General features: G+C 34.6%; 1 non-coding gene across 1 annotated transcript; it reads left to right on the top strand.

Annotated features, from left to right (window-relative positions):
• The first annotated feature begins 1,667 nt into the window (after positions 1–1,667).
• LOC112804463 (small nucleolar RNA R71) lies at positions 1,668–1,771 on the top strand. The gene has a single exon (XR_003203078.1). It is a non-coding gene; the product is annotated as a small nucleolar RNA R71 (small nucleolar RNA).
• Positions 1,772–9,157: the final 7,386 nt, after the last annotated feature.

Raw genomic sequence — 9,157 nt, forward strand, 5'->3', positions numbered from 1 at the left:
GACTCCCAACACCAAACTTAGAGTTTGGATATGGGGGTTCAACACCAAACTTAGAGTTTAGTTGTGGCCTCCCAACACCAAACTTAGAGTTTGATTGTGGGGGCTCTGTTTGACTCTATACTGAGAGAAGCTCTGCATGCTTACTCTCCCTTGTTACAGAAGGATAGCCGTGTGCCTTAAACACAAGGTAGTTACCATTCAATTGAAGGACTAATTCTCCTCTGTTAACATCTCTCACAGCTTCTGCTGTGGCTAGAAAAGGTCTTCCAAGGATGATGCATTCATCCTCCTCTTTCCTAGTGTCTAAGATTATGAAATCAGCAGGAAAGTAAAGGCCTTTAACCTTTACCAACACATCCTCTACTAATCCATAGGCTTGTCTTACTGACTTATCTGCCAATTGTAATGAGAATAAGGCAGGCTGTACCTTAATGATCCCCAGTTTCTCCATTATAGAGAGTGGCATAAAGTTTATGCCTGACCCTAGATCACACAGAGCCTTGTTAAAGGTCATGGTGCCTATGGTACAGGGTATTAAGAATTTACCAAGATCTTGTCTCTTTTGAGGTAAAGTTTTCTGAACCCATGTATCTAGTTCACTAATGAGCAAGGGAGGTTCACCTTCCCAAGTCTCATTACCAAACAACTTGGCATTCAGCTTCATGATGGCTCCTAGATATTGAGCAACTTGCTCTCCAGTCATATCTTCATCCTCTTCTGAGGAAGAATAGTCTTCAAAGCTCATGAATGGTAGAAGGAGATTTAGTGGAATATCTATGGTCTCTATATGAGCCTCAGATTCCTTTAGGTCCTCAATAGGGAACTCCTTTTTGTTTGAGAGACGTCCCAGGAGTCTTCCTCACTAGGATTTTCGTCCTTCTCCTCCCTTGTGCATTCGGCCATATTGATTACATCAATGGCCTTGCACTCTCCTTTTGGATTCTCTTATGTATTGCTTGGGAGAATACTGAGAGGAGTTTCAATGACTTTCTTACTCAGCTGCCCCACTTGTGCCTCCAAATTTCTGATGGAGGACCTTGTTTCACTCATGAAACTTAAAGTGGCCTTAGACAGATCAGAGACTAAATTTGCTAAATTAGAGGGGCTCTGCTCAGAATTCTCTGTCTGTTACTGAGAAGATGATGGAAAAAGCTTGTTATTGCTTAGCCTGTTTCTTCCACCATTATTAAAGCCTTGTTGAGGCTTTTGTTAATCCTTCCATGAGAAATTTAGATGATTTCTCCATGATGAATTATAGGTGTTTCCATAAGGTTCACCCATGTAATTTACCTCTGCTATTGCAGGGTTCTCAGGATCATAAGCTTCTTCAGAAGCTGCCTCTTTAGTACTGTTGGATGCATTTTTGCCATCCATTTAGACTTTGAGAAATCATGTTGACTTACTGACTCAACACTTTGTTCTGAGCTAATATGGCATTCAGAGCATCAATTTCAAGAACTCCCTTCCTCTGAGGCGTCCCATTATTCACGGAATTTCTCTCAGAAGTGTACATGAATTGGTTATTTGCAACCATGTCAATAAGTTCTTGAGCTTCTGCAGGCGTTTCCTTTAAGTGAATGGATCCACCTGCAGAATGGTCCAATGACATTTTAGAAAACTCAGATAGACCATAATAGAATATATCTAATATGGTCCATTCTGAAAACATGTCAGAAGGACACTTTTTGGTCATCTGCTTGTATCTTTCCCAAGCTTCATAGAGGGATTCACCATCTTTTTGCTTGAAGGTCTGAACATCCACTCTAAGCTTGCTCAACTTTTGAGGAGGAAAGAATTTATCCAAGAAGGCTGTGACCAGCTTATCCCAGGAGTCCAGGCTATCTTTAGGTTGTGAGTCCAACCATGTTCTAGCTTTGTCTCTTACAGCAAAAGGGAAAAGCATGAGCCTATAGACTTCAGGATCTACTCCATTTGTCTTAACAGTCTCACAAATCTGCAAGAACTCAGTTAAAAACTAATAAGGATCTTCAGATGGAAGTCCATAAAACTTGCAGTTTTGTTGCATCAAAGCAACTAATTGAGATGTCAGCTCAAAATTATTTGCTCCAATGGCAGGAATTGAGATGCTTCTTCCATCAAACTTGGACGTTGGTTTAGTGAAATCACCAAGCATCCTCCTTGCATTATTATTGTTGGGTTCGGCTGCCATCTCCTTCTCTTGTTCGAAAATTTTAAAAAGGTTGCCTCTGGATTATTGTAATTTAGCTTCTCTTAGTTTCCTTTTCAGAGTCCTTTCAGGTTCTGGATCAGCTTCAACAAAGATGCCTTTTTCCTTATTCCTGCTCATATGAAAGAGAAGAGAAAAAGAAAAAGGAAGAGGAATCCTCTATATCTGGACAAAGAGGATCCTTATTATTAGTAGAAGAAGAAAGGAATAAGAGTGGAGAATCCAATCACAAGGGTGAGGATAGAGGCAGTGATTGGAGATGAAGAGATTGAAGAGAAGTGTTAGTAAATAAATAAATAAATAGAAGAAGAGAAGAGAGGGAGAATTCGAAAATAATTTTGAAAAAGTAGTTAATGATTTTCGAAAATTAAAGATAAGATATAATTAAAATTAAAATTTAAAACAATTAAAAAGAATTTTTGAAAAAGAGATGAGATATTTTCGAAAATTAAAGAGGGTAAAGTAGTTAGGTGGTTTTGAAAAAGATAAGAAACAAACAAAAAGTCAAATAGTTAGTTGAAAAAGATATTAAAATTAATTTTGAAAAGATAAGAAGATAAGAAGTTAGAAAAGATATTTTAAAATCAAATTTTTGAAAAAGATAAAGTTTTGAAAAAGATATGATATAAAAGATAAGATAAGATAGATTTAATTTTTAAAATTAAAATTAATTACTTAACTAATAAGAAACTAAAAGATAAGATTCTAAAATTTAAAGATTGAACATTTCTTAACAAGAAAGTAACAAACTTCAAATTTTTGAATCAATCATATTACTTGTTAGTATAATTTTCAAAAATCAAGATAAAATTAAGAAAAAGATTTTTTTGAAAAATATTTAAAAAGATTTTTGAAAAATAAAAAATAAAAAATAAAAAAGATTTAATTTTTGAAAAAGATTTTGAAAAGATAAGATTTTTAAAATTGAAAATTTGACTTGACTCATGAGAAACAACTAATTTTAAAAATTTTTGACTAAGTCAACTCAAATTTTCGAAAATTAGGAGAGAAATAAGGAAAAGATATATTTTTTATTTTTGAATTTTTAATGATGAGAGAGAAAAACAACAAAAATGACTCACAACATGAAAATTATGAATCAAAACTCATGATGCATGCAAGAACACTATGAATGTCAAGATGAACACCAAGAACACTTTGAAGATCATGATGAACATCAAGAACATATTTTTGAAAAATTTTTGATGCAAAGAAAACATGCAAGACACCAAACTTAGAATTCTTTAATGCATGGATACTATGAATGCAAAAATGCATATGAAAAAACAATAAAAGACACAAAACAAGAAAACATCAAGATCAAACAAGAAGATTTACCAAGAACAACTTGAAGATCATGAAGAACACTATGAATGCATGAATTTTTCGAAAAATGCATAATAATTTTTAAAACACGCAATTGATACCAAACTTAAAAATTGACTCAAGACTCAAACAAGAAACAAAAAGTATTTTTGGTTTTTATGATTTTATGATTTTTTTGTATTTTTATTATTATTTTTTTTTCTAAAATTATATTTCTGAAAAACGAAAATAAAGAAAAAATTTTTGAAAGATTTTTGAAAACTTTTTTTTAAAGGAAAATAAAAAGAAAATTACCTAATCTGAGCAACAAGATGAACCGTCAGTTGTCCATACTCGAACAATCCTTGGCAACGGCGCCAAAAACTTGATAGGCGAAATTGTGATCATCAACAATGGCTCCAAAGATTTGGTGCTCTCAAACGTGAATCTCACTTTGTCACAACGCCGCACAACTAACCAGCAAGTGTACTGGGTCGTCCAAGTAATACCTTACGTGAGTAAGGGTCGATCCCACAGAGATTGTTGGTATAAAGCAAGCTATGGTCATCTTGTAAATCCCAGTCAGGCGGATTTAACTGGATTAAGATATTATTGGTTTAAATAAAGATAAAAAAACAAACAGAAAATAAAGATAAAGTTACTCATGTAATTCAATGGTGGGAATTTCAGATAGGTGTATGGAGGTGCTGTGTTCCTTCTGAATCTCTGCTTTCCTACTTCTTCCTTCTAGTTTTTCATCACTCCTTTCCATGGCAAGCTGTATGTAGGGCATTACTGTTGTCAATGGCTACATCCCATCCTCTCAGTGAAAATGGTCCAAATACTTTGTCACAGCATGGCTAATCATCTGTCAGTTCTCAATCAGGTTGGAATAGAATCTAGTGATTCTTTTGCGTCTGTCACTAATGCCCAGCCTTCAGGAATTGGAAGCTCGTCACAGTCATTCAATCCCGGAATCCTACTCGGAATACCACAGACAAGGTTAGACTTTCCGGATTCCCATGAATGCCGCCATCAATTCTAGCTTATACCACGAAGATTCTGATCAAGGAATCCAAGAGATATGCGCCCGGCCTAAGGTAGAACGGAAGTGGTTGTCAGTCACGCGCGTTCATAGGTGAGAATGATGATGAGTGTCACGGATCATCACATTCATCAAGTTGAAGTGCAACGAATATCTTAAAACAGGAATAAATCGAATTAGATAGAAGATAGTAGTAATTGCATTAAAACTTGAGGTATAGCAGAGCTCCACACCTTTAATCTATGGTGTGTAGAAACTCCACCGTTGAAAATACATAAGTGAAAGGTCCAGGCATGGCCGACTGGCCAGCCCCCAGATCAAAGAACTAAACGTCCAAAGATTGAATAATACAATCAAAGATATCTAATAAACTAGTAAAAAGTTCTATTTATACTAAACTAGCTACTAGGGTTTACAGAGCTAAGTAATTGATGCATAAATTCACTTCCGGGGCCCACTTGGTGTGTGCTTGGGCTGAGCTTGATCTATCCACGAGCTGAGGCTTCTCTTGGAGTTGAACGCCAAGTTGTAACGTGTTTTGGGCGTTCAACTCTGGTTCGTGACGTGTTTCTGGCGTTTGACTCCAGAATGCAGCATGGAACTGGCGTTGAGCGCCAGTTTACATTGTCAAATCTCGAATAAAGTATGAACTATTATATATTGTTGAAAAGCTCTGGATGTCTACTTTCCACTGCCATTGAGAGCGCGCCATTTGGAGTTCTGTAGCTCCGGAAAATCTATTTTGAGTGCAGGGAGGTCAAATTCCAACAGCATCAGCAGTCCTTTGTCAGCCTCCTATCAGAGTTTTGCTCAGGTCCCTCAACTTCAGCCAGAAAATACCTGAAATCACAGAAAAATACACAAACTCATAGTAAAGTCTAGAATTGTGAATTTAGCATAAAAACTAATGAAAACATCCCTAAAAGTAACTAGATCATACTAAAAACTACCTAAAAACAAATCCAAAAAGCGTATAAATTATCCGCTCATCAGTCTCCCCTCTGTTCACATACCTCCAATAACGGAGATGGTGAGGACCTCAACGGCGGTGACGAAGCGGGCTCCTATGATGCACGGGTCTCCTTCCTCCTCCTCTCTTCGATCGCGTTGCTCCCTCTCTTTACGGTGACAACGCATGTGGTAGATCAAAGGCAGTCTAGCGGCGGTGCATACAACGGCAGCTGCGGGGAGGCGGTAGCCCCTCTACCTTCTCCTCTGCTCTCTCGGATCCCTCTCTTCCCCTCTGTCTGATTGTCGTTTCATGTGTGAATGATAGGAGGAAGGGAAGCAGGTTGAGTGCGGCGGCTGGGTTAGGAATTAGGGTTTTCACTATTTGAAAATTATGGTTAGGGTTAAGCTAGGGGTAGTTTTGTAATTTCAAATAAAAATATGGATAATATAGTAATTAAAAATAATATAATTAATTTCTATATTTTCCAAAACAGCAGTATTAATATATTAAAATATTGATTATTTAATCCAAATCATATAAAAATTCTTATTATTTCATAACTACCAACTCTATAATTTGAATATAGAAAATAATTCAATAATTGTAAAATTGGATAATAAACCTTAATTTATTTCAAATTCAATTAATCGAAACTAGCTTTAATTTTTCCTTAATAAAAAAATTTCTGAAATTAAAGCTACAAAAATACTGAATTTGAAATTAGCTCATGATAGCCCTTTTTCAGAAGTTCTAGATCTTACATACTCTCTTTTGTTTATTTCTTTATTTCTTGATTGAATGATTTATTTCTTTTTTTTTTTTGTTTTTGTAGAGGTAAATATTGAAAATTGTTATTAATATATGAGGTCTATATTAATTTTATAAGTATCATGAATATTTTTCTTTTTCTGATTTTTTTGCACTGAAAGGAATTCAGTCTGATTTAGATTTTTTCCCTTTTTTTAACCTTCTAATTAAAATTGTGTGTTTTAACTTACTAACCGGATTTCATTTGTATGATAAGCACTATTGTTGTGAATTTTATATATAAATATATATGTACACTTCTAAAGTTGACCCTTCTTACACTACAACAAATTCGGGCCGAGGCAACTCTTTAAAAACGCTGCTTATAATAAGAGAAAATGTTACCTTTGATAAAAGGTAACACTTTCCGACAAAAGGCAACGCTTTTTGGGGGTTGGCTATACGGTCGTTACCTTTGGTCTAAGGCAACGCTTTTGTATATTAAAGGGAACCCTATTTTTAGCAACCTTCAAAAAACGTTGCCTTTTCTGCAAATAAAGCAACTCTGCGAAAGGGTTGCCTTAGAGCACCCAAACACAATGCTTTATATGAGACACTATGGCAACACTTTTTACGAGTTGTATTTTCTAATACATAAAGCAACACTTGTCCAGAGTTTTTTAAATTGCTTTTTCATATACCTGAAGCAACACTTGTGCAAGTTTTTTCTAGTTGTTTTTTCATATACCTAAAGCAACACTTGTCCAGATTTTTTTAAGTTGCCTTTTTTATAGACCTAATACAACACTTATGTAGGTTTATTTACAGTTGTCTTTTTTTAATACCTAAAGCAACACCTTATTGAATTTTTCTTAGATTCTCTTTTTTAATATCTAAAATAATATTTTTTTATCTTTGTTATATTTACATGACATTTGAAGAATATATAACACCCGCATTTGAATAAGCTAATAATATATATTGCATATATATATAGAAAGGTCTTCCAAGTACCAATTACACTACAAGAAAAACACCCATTCAGGTACACTTGAAAAGTGTAGCCAAAAGTGAAAAAAAATGATGCCTTAGGCTATGGCTACGCTTTCTGGGCTACGGCTATGCTTTTGGGGTGATTTATATTCGGTCGTTGCCTATTCTCAAAGGCTATGCTTTTCTGCACCAAGGGCTACACTTTTGGCGTTTGGGAATAGGGTGCGCTTTTCAAGTGATGCTGTCCAGGACTAAAGGCTACGCTTTTCAGCTTCCATTTTTTGCCAGAATAGGCTACACTTTTCAACGCTACTGCATCACCTGTAAAGCGTAGCCACATTGTATACCATTGCTACTTTTTATAAGTGTAGTCTTAGGTCATTTGTTTTTTTTAATACTATAACTACTATTTTTTTTAATATATATATTAATTTTTTTCTAAAACCTAATATTTAATAATATAATTATATATATAATTCTATATTTTAAATTAAATTAGTGAAACATTATAAAATAAAAATAAGTACATAACAATACTATGTAATTATTCTTTAAATAATAAAAATTATCCTTAAACAAGATTTAGGTTGCCATAATAAATTAGTAGCCATAAAATCTTCTATTTGGGAATAATAAATTATTTCTCTAAAAATAAAATTTATTTCTCTAAAAATAAATTACTTCAAACATAAGATCTTTTATCTGAGAATAATACAAATTAGCAGCCATCATTATAGCTAGTAAAGAAACATCCCTTATCACTTTAGAAGCCACTCTTTGATTATCCGCTCATTTATCCCTATGTTCTTCATTTATTGTGGAAGTAGCTCATTCCTGCTCTCATCTCATCTTGTGGTATTGGTGGAGTTCTCCTGATTTCATCCGCTCAAAATGCAGCTTGAATCTACATAAACAAAAGTGCATAATTATATAGAAAAATAATTAGGATTTGAAAAAGTGCAACAAGAAAAAAATAATTAACATATTAATATTCTATTGGATTGAACTATACCAAATGTAGCTTAATACAATGATAGCCTACAATATGTAATACATCAACATCCAACAAAAAAAAAATAACATAAAACCACTTCTTAATCAGGTCCAATCAATTTAACTTAATAAAAATGCCCAGCCTTTCATTTAAATAGGCTAAAAGTATGACAAACCCTGAGCCCAAGCCTATTTTCCCAAATCTACAACCAATTACAGTTCATAAAATTGATCATTTCAACAACACATCCTCATAGCTAACTGGTTGAGTTTTACGAAAGATTTTCCTATTTCAAGAACAGATGCAGTAAAGTTGCAGCCACATCATGCACTTTGGCCAACCTTAAATACAAGAACCTTGCTTAATGCAACCATTAGCCAATAAGTATTTACAATTTACACTACAGAATCATTTCACCAACACACCTTCTAAACTGAATCCTAACACTTCCTTCTGTCACTAAAGAAAGCACCACATAAGCTTCACAGTCGTCTAATAATTAGGGTACTGATAAACCCATATTTCATGAGTCCTTTTGTGCTTAATTTGAGTGATTTATTCAATCCTTCACCTACTTATTCACATTAATTGCATGATTTTAATTTCCCTTCCTTATTATGTCATATTGTGAAAAACATGTTTCCTAAGCTTTAAAAAATTGTTTTAATTACCTTTATTTCCATTCGATGCCATGATTAGTGTGTTGAGTAGTCTCAGGTTTTCTAAGGCTTAATGACTTAAAGGATGAAAAAGGAAACATACAAAAATGGAAGGAGAAGGCAAAATGGAGCTTTAAGGAAACTGGTATCCATGCGATCGCATGGACGACGCGATCGCGTGCCAGAAGCGAAGAAGCAGCGACGCGGCCGCATGACTGACGCGACCGCGCGCCTCAAGTAGAACACCCACGACGCAGACGCATGACCGACGTGA

Source organism: Arachis hypogaea, chromosome 5, assembly GCF_003086295.3.
Source record: "Arachis hypogaea cultivar Tifrunner chromosome 5, arahy.Tifrunner.gnm2.J5K5, whole genome shotgun sequence".
NCBI classification, from domain to species: Eukaryota; Viridiplantae; Streptophyta; class Magnoliopsida; order Fabales; family Fabaceae; genus Arachis; species Arachis hypogaea.